We start from the raw sequence: 12,959 nt of genomic DNA on the forward strand, positions 1-12,959 counted from the left end.
TACAGTCCCTTTCTGGCTGTTTACACTTGTTGATTTCTCCCAGCTGCTGCTTTTAATTTTTGAGTGTTCTGGTGTGTGTAGGGACTAGTGTGTATTTTGGTGCCTTTTTCATGCTTCTGTTTGTTTTCTGGGGGCTGTGATGGATAGCAAAGTCATTGTTCCTCTGACCATTTTCCACCCTCAAAAATATGTGTCTGTTTCACCATGTAATGGAATATGTCTCTACTTTCTCTTTTACTACAGTTTGTGTCCTATACCTGACCCCCCATTTGTCTCATTTTGCTATTCTCTTTCCTGCAATTGTCATTTTAAAAGTGGGCATGATTTTCTTTTATTAGTAATGGTAAAGCTACAATATTCTGTTTCTACTTGAAAACAGTTTTTTTTACAGTCCTAATTTCTAAACTCTGTAAAACATTATCAGCATAAAACTACATTTGAGATCTTTGACTGTGTTCACATGTAAAATGTGTGTTGTGTTTAGAGTCAGAAATTTAAAATAATGTAAGAGTAAAACCGTGAAGAGTGTTCAGACACATCTGTCATGTTTTAGGATAAGGTTTTAAGCTGTTACGGCTATAGAAAATGAAGGTAGCTAGTATTCCACTGTAAAACTGCTTGAAAAAGTGAGGCAGTGCAAGAAGTACTAAGGAAAAAATAGATTCCTTTGATCTTTCTGAGAATGCATCACTTGCTTCAAGAAGGGCAAAACTGTAAAATTTGTTAGAATATTAGAGTGGTAGTAGTATTTTATAGGATAATTATTTCATTAAGCAGATATCCAGAAAGGAGTTGCCATATTCTTAAGGATGAGTATATGTTTGGGGGCTATAATTTTTTTCTAATGGAAAGACACTTATAAGATTATAAACTTAACTAAACTATTTTGAATTACAACCTTTTTCTCTATTAATTATTAATTGCACAAATAGCACATGATTATATTCTCTATAAAATATAAAACATTATAGGAAGGCATATCTCATTTTACTTTTCCCTTCACCAGTTTTAGGCCTTTTAAAATTCAATTTTTGTGTAGAAAATACAGTTATTTTCATGTGTATATAGTTTTACATTATATGGTTTTTTTTCCCAAGAACAAAATGTTACTATATATACAATTTTTTGCCTTCTTTTAAGTATTTTGTATCTATAGTTTTTCAGAGTTCAAAAGTGAAAGATACTTGTAGGTTAAGTATTTTTAAAAGTTATTAAAGATTTGATCAATTTTAGTACTTTCCATGTTAATAGTAAAGAAGTATAAAGATCATTTTAGGATAATAGCAAAGTCAGACTGACTCAAGTTTGGCATTTAACTTGACAATCAGTCCCCAAATTACACGAATATTCACAATATTATTTTATGAGGATTATCACATGTGTTCTCTTGCAGGTGTGAAATTCCTGCTTGTGGCCATCTGAACCAGTTGGTGAGCCATGTTAAAAATCGCATCTATTATTTATAAATAGTATTTCAGTTATATTGTAGTTCAATTGACCTAAGTTTTTGGTTTTTCTAAATTAATAGGCTGAAGTTGGAATACAGCTACATAGTTTATGACCTCCAAATTGCAAGTGAGAATTATTTTAAATGCGCCATGTTATGTGTAACTGTAACATGATTGCATACTAGATCGAATATAGCCTATGTCAAACTCGGTCTTTCAGTAGAAAGTAATTTTTTGCTTGGCACTATTTTTATATTGGCATCTTTTTCATTATGAATAGGTGAGATTATAGTACTTAGAAGATGTTTCATGTTTTTCATCACTCATGTCTTTTTCTGAGTGGTGTTATAGTTGAGTGTTAGAATCACTTTCAGCTATCTTTTTGACAAGCAAGGAAAAAAGTTTTAAGACTCAGTTTCTTGATCTGAGCATTTCAAATTGTCTAAAATAGAATAGGTCATGGACTTAACTGGCAGTCCAGTGGTTAACACCTCACTTCCATTGCAAGGAGCGCACGTTTGTCCCCTGGTTGGGGAATTAAGATCCCACATGCCGCACAGCGTGACCGAAAAATAGAAGAAAAACTAAAGGAGAATAGGTCACTCTCCTCAGTTAAGCCTTTGACTTTAGGAACAGTAAGTAGTATTGTGGAAAGGACTAGAATACACATGCTTTGTGAGCACTAATTATGTTACAGTTTGTAAGGGTAGAGCATAGTTTTCTGGTTGCTAACTTTATTGGTTTATGTAGTTAGGATACTTGAAAAGTTTGTTATTTTTTAGTTGTACTTAAATATAGATACCTTCAGTATAAAATTTGAGTGAGCGATGCAATAAATGAACTGCTTCATTGTTGTTAAATTGTGGAGGGTCTGAACTATGTTCAGAATTTGTTTTTGATAAGTCCTTAAAACTGTTACACACTTGCATGTTCTTTCATCTTTATTTACCTAATGTATTGTCACCTTGAAAAGGAAGTGAATAATTATCTTTCTTGCCACACGTGTGTTCCATATTTATAGTTAATGATAAATTGCTGTGTCTTTCCTATGTATGAATAATTTTTGATTTCATAAATGTTGATTTCTGTGGTCTAAAGATTGAGAGAGGACTTTGTGCCAGCTCTGGGCCTGTGCTCCTGGGAGAGTGGAGAAGTATGAACCTTAAGAAAGAAGGTTAAATTAGTTAAAGAAATGAAAAGAATAACAATAATAAGTTATCACAAATTGAACAGGGCAGAATTGGGGGGAATTTTTTTTTTTTAATTGTTAGATACTTGGAAAAGAGTTGCAATTTGAAAATACTTACTTGTTATTTGATTCCAAACATGTAATTCTAGTATCAAAGTAGAAGTTATATTTGTTCTGTCTTGATGTCAGACTTATGTTAGGCTTCAAATTACACTAAAACAAAATTGTGTTAATAGCTTTACCAGAATGAAGCTTATTAAAACACTGCTGTATACCAGAGGATGATGAAATGCTTTTCCCTAGGTTTCAGTTAAACTTGAATTATGGGATGCATTTTATTTCTTCTAATTCACAGATCCTAGAATCAACCAGTAAAGGTATCCTAATTGGCTATCCCCTCTACTACAGGCATGATGATTTCCCTGGCTTTTGGATCAAATTGTGTAAACTTGTCTTTATCTTGGGTAGACATGTTCTTAAGGTGATAGAGATGTACACATGGGGAGTTTCTTCCATTTCTGAAACATTATTCTGGCTGTCTATAAATGGCTGCCATAATATAGAAACATGAGGGTTTACTTACTGGCCTGGATTTAACACTAACCCCTTTAGGAATAGTGTTCTCACTGTACTCTGAAACTCAAAAGTCAAGTCAGTGTATATGCATCAAGCTTGTTTTGGCTTTCACATTGTCTTTAAAGGAGAAGCTCCTATTTTATTCTTCCTTCTCCCCAGACCCCATATCTTACTTCAAGAAGTTGGTCAAAGACTCCTGCCACCCTCCCTTTGAACCCATAGACTTATCTTTTCTCATAACCCCCTCCTGGTATGTTCTTTTTCTGGTGAGTCCTTTAGCTATAGAGCCTAAGACATCAAAATGTTGTAGGTGCCATTCTGTGACCAGCTTATTGTGTGACTTCATATTAGCAAGCCCTAAACCTTTTCTCTGGTAGAATTTGAAGGACAAAATTCTTTAATTGATCCTAGATTCTTCTCTAAGTTTGTTTGGCTTTCATTTTAATGAATGTGTAATTTATTCAACAGACATTGACTGTACGATGAAATAGGCATGGTTTAGGTTCTTGAGAAATAGATTAATATGAGTCCTAGCTTTTCTGTTATTCTCGTATAACTGTGGGGAGGAGGGGAAAGATTCATATATGGTTCTTCTATAGTATAGTGAGTGCTGTAGTTGTGCACAAAGTACAGGAGTAGAGATGAAAGAGTGATTACTTCTACTCAGGATTACATGCAGTTTGTGTTCTGAAATATACTAGCAGGAGTCCACCAGGTAGACAAGATGGGGAAAGCCATTCCAGATAGAGAAAATTGAATGAGCAAGCAGGAATGCACTCAGTATTAGGTCCGAAAGAATCTGCCTTCAATGCAGGAGACCCTGGTTCAATCCCTGGGTGGGGAAGATCTCCTGGAGAAGGAAATGACAACCCACTCCAGTATTCTTGCCTAGAAAATCCCATGGAAAGAGAAGCCTGGTGGGCTGCAGTCCATGTGGTTGCAAAGAGTTGGACACCACTGAGTGACTGAGTAGGGTAGAGGTGAAGGTCATTAGCCACAGGTTAGAAAGTTGGTCTTAACCAAAATACTTTCAGCGCTGAGACATCAAATTCATATATTGGAAAAATTCTGGAGGCTTTATAGAAACTAGGAAACAGTGAGACTGCAAAGGGCTTTAAAATTTGTTGTAGTAGTCTATGATTCTTGTTATCAAACACAGTGGATTACCTAGGGAATGAGTTAAAAATACAGTTTCTTCAACCCCATACATTGACGAGATTGGGCACATTCAGGGTGGTATGGCCGTAGACAACCCCATACTTTGAGTTCTTAATGTCAATTTTGTGTTTTTCAATTCTTGTGTTTCTAGTTGTTTCTTTTTCAAATCTGCTATATCGCTTTTTGCAGTTTACAGTTCCCTGCTGAGATTTCAAGCTTGGCCTTTATCTCCTTAAACATAGTAAGTATAGTTTTACATAGCCTGTGTCTGATAATTTCAATGTCTGGAAATTCTATAGGTCTGTTTATATTGAATATTGATTCTGCTAGTTTTTGTTAGTGGATGCTATTTCATTTCTGTGTGTGCTTTGTTACCTTTGCTTGGGTGCTGGATGTAATATTTGAAATATTATACGTAGAAAGCAATTTGAAGTACATTTTGTTTGTTTCCAAGTTTTAGCAATAGTGAATAAAGCTGCTATAAACATCTATGTGTTAAGTATTTTTGTGGGTGTAAGTTTTCATTTCTTTTGGGTAAATACCAAGGAGCCTGGTTGCTGAATCATATGGTATTTTAGTTTTATAAGAAACAGCCAAACTGTCTTCCAAAGTAACTGTACCATTTTGCGTTCCTACCAAGCAATGAATGAGCATTTCTTTTGTTCCACATCCTCACCAGTATTTGGTGGTATCAGTGTTTTGAATTTTGACCATTCTAATAGGTGTGTAGTTGGTATCTGAATGTTATTTTAATTTGTAATTTGCAATTGACATATGAATTAGAACATATTACTTGTCATCTGCATATCTTATTTAGTGAGGTGTCTTTTCTGATCATTTTTGATTGGATTGTTCATTTTCTTATAATAATAAAAACAGAACTCAGCAGAATTTTGAGTTCTTTATGTATTTCGTATAGCAGTCCTTCATCAGATGTATCGTTTGTAACTATTTCTTCCAGTCTATGTCTTCTCATTCTTTTGACAGTATCTTTCACAGAGCAGAAGTTTTTAATTTTTATCAAGTCCTGTTTCTCAATTTTTTTTTCATGGATTATGCCATTGGTATTATATCTAAATAAAGTCATCACCATACCAAAAGTAATCTAGGTTTTCTCCTGTCTTATCTTCTGGTAGTTTTATAGTTTTTTGTTTTATATTTAGGTCTATAATCCATTTTGAGTTAATATCTGTGAAGAGTGTAATTTCTATGTCTAAATCCTTTTTTCTTGCATGTGGATGTCCACTTGTTCCACACCATTTGTTGAAAAGACTACCTTTGCTGCATTTTATTGCTGCTGCTCCTTTGTCGAAGATTAGTTGATTGTGTTTATGTGGAATTGTTTTCCACGGTCTATTCTGTTCCATTGTCTAGTCTTTTGTCAATGCTGCATTGTATTGATTACTGTAATTTTACATTAAGTCCTGAAGTCAGGTAATGTTAGTCCTCCAACTTTCTTTTTCTTCGATATTGAGTTTGGTATTCTGGGTCTTTTGCCTCTACATATAAACATATATATATATATATATTTTTTTTTACTGTTCTTTCAGATTTTATATGTAGACTAGATCATGGCATCTGCAAGCAAAAGCAGTTTTATTGTTTTCTTTTCCAATCAGTATACCTTGTATTTCCTTGTCTTGTTGCATTAGCCAGGACTTTTCATACAATGTTGACAAGCAGTGATGGGAGGAGACATCCCCTGCCTTGTTCTTAGTGGGAAAACTTCAAAAATTTCTCACCATTAGATACAGTATTAGCTTTGGGTTGTTTTGTAGATGTTGTTTATCAAGAAAGGAATGACCCTTATATTCCTACTTTAATGAGAATTTTTGTTATGAATGAGTTGAATTTTCCCACTTGATCTTGGCATATAATCCTTTTTATACATTATTTGATTATTCGATTTGCTAATATTTCATTGAGGATATTTGCATCTGTGTTTCTGAGATGTATTGATCAGGGTTTTCTTTTAATGTCTTTGCCTGTTTTAATATTAGGGTAATGCTGGCCTCATTGATTAAATTAGGAAGTATTCTCTCTGCTTCTATATTCTGGAAGAGATCATAGGGAATTGATATAATTTGTTCCTTAAATGTTTCTTAAAAATTTGCCCATGAACTCATCTGAGCCAGGAGCTTTCTCTTTTGGAAAGTAATTATCAATGCGGTTCTCTTTGTCCTTCCTTCTTTCCCTCCTTCACTCCTTCCCTTTCTCCCTTACTTTTCTTTTCATTTTTCCCAGCTTTTTTGAGAGTATAATTGTTGACTGAATTTTTTAAATAGATAGCAGGACTGTTCAGATCATCTCTTTCTTCTTCTGTGAGTTTTAACAGATTATGTCTTTAAGGAATTTATCCGTTTCATCTAACTTATCAAGTTTATGGACATATGATTGTTCATAATATTTCTTTAACATGTATCAAATCTGTGGTGATACCCCTCTTTCATTTATGATATTTGTAGTTTGTATCTGCTTTTTCTCTCCCTCTCTCCCTTCCTTCCTCCCTTTATCCTAGAGTTTGCAATATGCATTTACAATTAATACAAACCCATTTAAAAATATTGTTTACCACTTCACCATGCTGCAAGTACTTCATAAAAACAAAATATTCCTAATTGCTTCCTTCCATCCTTTGTATGCTTGCTGTCATTCCTTTCATTTACACATGAGCATGCTCACATACACATACACACAACCATATGTAACTGAATGTATCATTATTATTTTGAACAAGATGTTATCTGTTGGATTAGTTAAGGATAGTAAAACTAGAATTTTTATTTTACTTTCATGTATTTCTTTCTGATACTGTTTCTTTTATGTAGATAAAAATTTCTGAGGTGTCCCTTTCCCTCTCTCTGAAGAGCTTCTCTCAACATTTCTTGCAAGGCAAATATCTATTGGCAACAAATTCTCTCAATATTTGTTAGTTTGGAAAAGTCTTGTTCTTCTTCTTTTTTTTTTTTTGAAGGATAATTTTGTAGAGTGCAGAACTTCTCCGTAAATTTGTTATCTTTGCTTTTTGTATAGAGAGGTTTTTTCACCTCTGGCTTCTTTCAAGATTTTTTAAAATCTTTGATTTTCCACAATTGGCCACCCACTCCAGTATTCTTGCCTGGGAACTCCAGTGGACAGAGGAGTCCATGGGGTCACATAGAGTCAGACATGACTGAGCGATTGTCACACTAACACACTTTCTGCAATTTATATATGATTTGCCTAGGTGTAGTTATTTGGGCGTTTATACCACCTTGTGTTCTGAGCTTTCTGATCTGTAGTTTGGTGTTGACATTAATTTATAGAAATTCCTGGTTGTCATTCCTTCAAATATTGCTTCTGTTCCATTTTTTCTCTCTTCTTTTGGTAGTCCCATTACACATATATTACATCTTTTGTAGTTGTCCCACAGTACTTGGATATTCTGTTCTGTGTTGCTCAGTCTTTGTTCTCTTTTTCAGTTTTGGAGGTTTCTAATGAGGGATCCTCTAGTTCAAGGTTTCTTTCCTCAACTGTTTGCCTCTACTCCATCAGAGGCATTCTCCGTTTCTCTTTTAGTTAGTTTTTTTTTTTTTTTAAATCTGTAGCATTTCTTTTTCATTCTTTCTTAGAATTGCCATTTCTCTGCTTCCATTATTCATCAATTCTTGCATGTTGTCTGCTTTTCCCATTAAAGCTCTTAGCACACTAATAGTATTCAAAAATTCCTTGTTTACTAAGTTCAACATTGTTACCATATTGACTATGGTTCTGATGTGTTCAACCTCCTTGAACTGTGGTTTTTTGCTTTTTAGTATGTCTTATAATTTTTTGTTGAAGAGTGGATATGGTGGACTCAATAAAGAACTTTAGTAAATAGACCCGAGTAATGTAGTGGTGAGGTGCAGAGGGAGGGAAAGGGTTGCATACTCCTGTGATTAGTTCTCAGTCTTTTGGTGATCCTGTGCCTTCAGACTGTGCACTTCGCCAGTGCACAGGCACTTCTCAGTCCCTCTACCCCCTTAGGTGGGAGAGGTGGGCTGGAGTTGGACATGTTCCTTTCCCCAGATAGGTTAGACTCTGATAAGACTGCAGTAAGTTAGGTTCTGGTGAAATAGTTTTTCCTGAGAGCAAGCTTTGTTAAGAACAGATTGCTCTAATGTATTTCAAAATAGTTCCTTTTCCCCTCCTACTGCTGCAAGCACAAGGGCGTTTTTCTCTGTCATTCTCTGTGAGGACCTGATAGAGTTCCTGGAGGTAAAACTTGCTGAAGTATGTGGGGCTGGGATCTCTCAGAGTCTTAGCTTTCGGACCTGTCCGCATTAAGCCTCTAGCAATTTGTCAGTTACAATTCAGGTTTTCCTACCCTGGCATTGGTTCCCACAGAGGTTTCTTCAGGAGTTTCTGCCCTGGTAAATTGTGATCCTCGACATCTATCTACCTATTTCTCTAATTTTGTGACAGCGGTTTGCCCTGTGACCTCATTTCTCTGAGGAATTTAAGAAGACTTGTTGATTTTTTTTATTTGTTCAGCTTTTTACTGACTAGAATGGGTAGGCAACTTTTAAGGTTCTTACGTGCTGGAGCAGAAAAACAAAGTTGAAATACTAATATTTTGTTAAGAATTTTTGCTTCTATTTTAATTTGAGATATTGGTCTATAATTTTCTTTTACTATTTTTGTCTGATTTTGGTATTGGGATAATGCTGGAATTATTGAATGAATTGAGAGCTGTTTCTTTCCTCTATTCTAAAAGAATTTGTGTAGAATTAACATTTTTTCTTCCTTAAATGTTTGATGGAACTTGGCAGTGAGATTATCTAAGGCAAGGTTTCTCAACTTTAGCACTATTGACATTTTAGGCCTTGTCATTTTTGTTCTTGGGGACCTTTCCTGTGCAGTGAAGAATTAGCAGCATCTTTGGCCTCTGCCCGGTAGATGCCAGTAGCATTCCCTCACAGTTGTGGCAACCAAAAATGTCTCTTAATGTTGTCAAACATTCCCTAGGGCCAGAGTCAACCCCAATTGAGAATTAGTGACATAAACGAAGTATACTGGGATTTTTGTTGTTGTTACAGTAAGTACCTTGCATGCGAACCTTTAAGTTGCATGCTTTCAAAAAAAGTGCATTCTGTCAGCGTCAGGCTGGAGTGAAACTGCAGTTTGTCCTCAGTCTTCTTGCCTGTTCACTCAGTGCCAGCCCCTGTATGCCAACTACTGAACTGTCATACTGTGCTTTTCAAGGTACTGTACTATAGGGTTAAAAATGCTTTGTTTTTTTGTATTTGTTTGTTTTTTATGTATTATTTGTGTGAAAAGTATTATAAACCTATTACAGTATAGTACTATATAGCTGTTTGTGTTAGTTGGGTACCTAGCCTAACTTTATTGGACTTACAAGTTGGACTTATGAACACACTCAGAATAGAAGTTTTTCATGTGTAGGGGACTTACTGTATTGTTGGATAGCTTTTTAATTATAAATATAAATTTTAATTGATATGAGGTATGTTGTTTTCTGTTTTTTCTTGATTCAGTTTTGGTTAACTTGTATCTTTCAAGAGATTTTTGTTTCATCTCTGCTGTAGGATTTATTGGAATAAAATTGTTAATAATATTCTCTTATCCTTTTAATATCTATCTGTTATGTCATAAACATAGAGATGATCTCTCACACATTCCTGAAATTAGTAATTCGTGTCTTCTTTTTTTATTGATCAATATTACCAGAAGTTTATCAGCTTTATTGACCTTTTAAAAATATACCCCTTTTGTTTCATTGATTTTTACCTCTCTCTCTATTTCTATCTCATTTATTTTTGCTCTTTATTATTGCTTTCCTCTTGCTTTCGATTTTTCTAGTTTTTTAAAGTGGATCATTGATTTTAGACCGTTTATCTTTTTAATATTTGTATTAAGCTGTGCATTTCCTCCTAACTGTGCTTTAGCTGTGTTTAACAGGTATCAGAATTTTCATTTTCACTCAACTGAAAATGTTTTATGATTATTTAGAAGTGTGTTGTTTTAACTTTCAAATATTTTAGACTTTTCCCAGATAGGTTTTTGTAAATAACTTCTAATTTTATTCCATTATGCTCACGCAATATACATAATGCAATTTCAGTCTTTTTTAATATTTGAAAGTTGTTTTACGTCCTAGGTATAAGATGTTTTAGACAATATTTCTTGTGCATTGGAAAAGAATGTATGTATTCTGCTGATGTTAGGTCAGTGTTTTATAAATCTCAGTTGGGTCGTTAGATGATAGTATTGTTTAAATGTTCTATAATTTTGCTGATTTTTTGTTCTATGAATTACCGAGAGAGGAATAATGAAATATCCACCATAATCTACTTGACTATTTGTCCTTTTCTCTTTTTTCTTCTGTTTTTGTTTTGAAACTTTGTTTTTATGTCTTTTTGGTGAATTGACCTCTTTACCATTAATGTAATGTCTTTTTTGCCCTGGTAATGGTTCTTATTATGAAGTTTTTGTCCAATTTATCCACTATAGCTTGCTTTCAATTAGTATTTACATGTTAATTGTTCTGTTCATTTGCTTTTTTCCATCTTTGTATTTAAAGTGTTTTTTTTTGTATATAGCATATATTTGGGTCTCTGTAGGCAGTCTAAATACCCTCTTCTTTTTAAATAGAGTGTCATTTACTGTCATTTATTGGTATGACTGAATTTAAATTTACCATCTTGCTACTTCTTTTCAGATTGTCCCATCTGGTCTTTGTTAATTTTTATCTCATTTCCTGCCCTCTTTTGAATTAAATGAGTGTTTTTAGTACTCCATTTTATCTCCACTATTAACTTATTAGCTATACATTTGTTTCAGTTTTTCAGTTGTTGCTCTTGGCCAGCAGTTTTCAAATGTTTTATATTTACAACTGCTTTGGATTCTGGCTATTAAGGATCTCAAAGAATTTCTTGTTTTTGTTTTTTCCAAAGAGTTTTTGTTCATGGGAATTGTCTATGAGTAACTGCTGTACCCAGAATTAATACTGACAGGTTGAAATATTTATTAGTTCATTTAAAAATAGCAATAATAAAGTCATTACATGTTAACATAAATAATATATATTTTAAAAACTGTTTTAAAAAACCAACTGATGGGAAGACTAGCATTGTTTTACATTTTTACACATCTCTTAATGTCTGGCTTAATATTATGAAAGAAGATTGGATTATCATTTCTACTCCTGCATTCAGTTTCTGCTTGTCTATTGTTTTAGTTTAAGTGCGTGAAGAAAATATAGCCTTATACAAATATCTAGATAGTAAAGGAAAGAGTATTTTCATATAGTTGTGTGTTTTCTTTTTGATGAAGAAGGAAATGGCAACCTGCTCCAGTACTCTTGCCTGGAGAATCCCGGGGACAGAGGACCCTGGTGGGCTGCCGTCTATGGGGCTGCACAGAGTTGGACATGACTAAAGTGACTTAGTATGCATGCATGCATTCTTTTTGATATGCACAAGGAATCAAAGGAGGAATATTGGTCAGATATTTTCCAAAATGGTCCTTAAAAGAAAAACTACTAATTTTTTCCTGCCCTCAGTACTTCTGACACCAATTATGTAGGCTGTGTAGGGTTTTTCTTCACATTGACCAATTCTTCCACCCCAGTTGAGTGTCCTACAATTCAGTTCAATTCTTGGGCTGTTTATCTGGAGTTACTGTTAACCCCCAGGTTAAGAGTCCTACAAGACTGCCTCTGATTTTAGATGCTTAATACAAGTCAGGCTTCTAGTACTTCTTTTTTTTTTTTTTTTTCTGGCCATGCTGTGCAGCAGTTTATTACATAAACAGCCAGATGGAAGAGATACATAGGGCAAGATATAAGGGAAGGAACATAGAACTTCGAAGCATGCTATGGGTTCATTACCCTTTTAGCCCCACAGAGTGCTCACCAACCCAAAAGTACTCCGAACTACTTCAGGTAGAATTTTTTATGGAGGCCTTACTATAATAAATAGGCACAATTGATTAAATCATTGCTTACTGGTGATTAATTCAGCCTCCAGGACCTCTTCCCTCTACAGAGGTCAAGGGGTAGAGCTGAAAGTTCTGATTTTGAAAGTATATAGTTGGTACCCTTGGCAACGAGCCTCCATTCTGAAAATATCTAGGAACCTTCAACTACCAGTCATCTCATTAGCATACAAAAAGACACATCATGTCAGTGATTTCAAAGGTTTCAAGAACTGTGTGGCAGGAAATGGGACAGAGACAAATAAATATTTCTTATTATATCACATCCTCAATTTTGGATTGTCTGATGATTTCCTCATGACTGGACTGGGGCTATGTTTTCTGGCTTAGATAGTAAAGAATCTGCCTTCAATGCAGGAGACCCGGGTTCAATTCCTGGGTTGGGAAGATCCGCTGGAGAAGGGATAGGCTACCCACTCCAGTATTCTTGGGCTTTCCTGGTGGCTCAGCTGGTAAAGAATCCATCTGTAATGTGGGAGACCTGGGTTTGATCCCTGGGTTGGGAAGACACCCTGGAGAAGGGAAAGGCTGTCTACTCCAGTATTCTGACCTGTAGAATTTCATGGACTGTGTAGTCCATGGTGTTGCAAAGAGTCAGACATAACTGAGCA

General features: G+C 34.7%; 1 protein-coding gene across 3 annotated transcripts in view; it reads left to right on the top strand.

Moving 5' to 3' along the window:
* TBC1D12 (TBC1 domain family member 12) overlaps positions 1 to 12,959 on the top strand; it is an 87,756-nt gene that overhangs the window by 41,542 nt on the left and 33,255 nt on the right. The window contains exon 3 of one of the 3 annotated variants that reach the window (XM_061162218.1): positions 1,394 to 1,430. The exons of the other annotated variants lie outside the window; for them this stretch is intronic. The gene's annotated coding sequence lies outside the window, so the exon portion shown is untranslated. The remainder of the gene's footprint in view (positions 1 to 1,393; positions 1,431 to 12,959) is intronic. 3 annotated transcript variants of the gene reach the window in all.

Source organism: Dama dama, chromosome 15 (genome assembly GCF_033118175.1).
Source record: "Dama dama isolate Ldn47 chromosome 15, ASM3311817v1, whole genome shotgun sequence".
Lineage (NCBI taxonomy): Eukaryota > Metazoa > Chordata > Mammalia > Artiodactyla > Cervidae > Dama > Dama dama.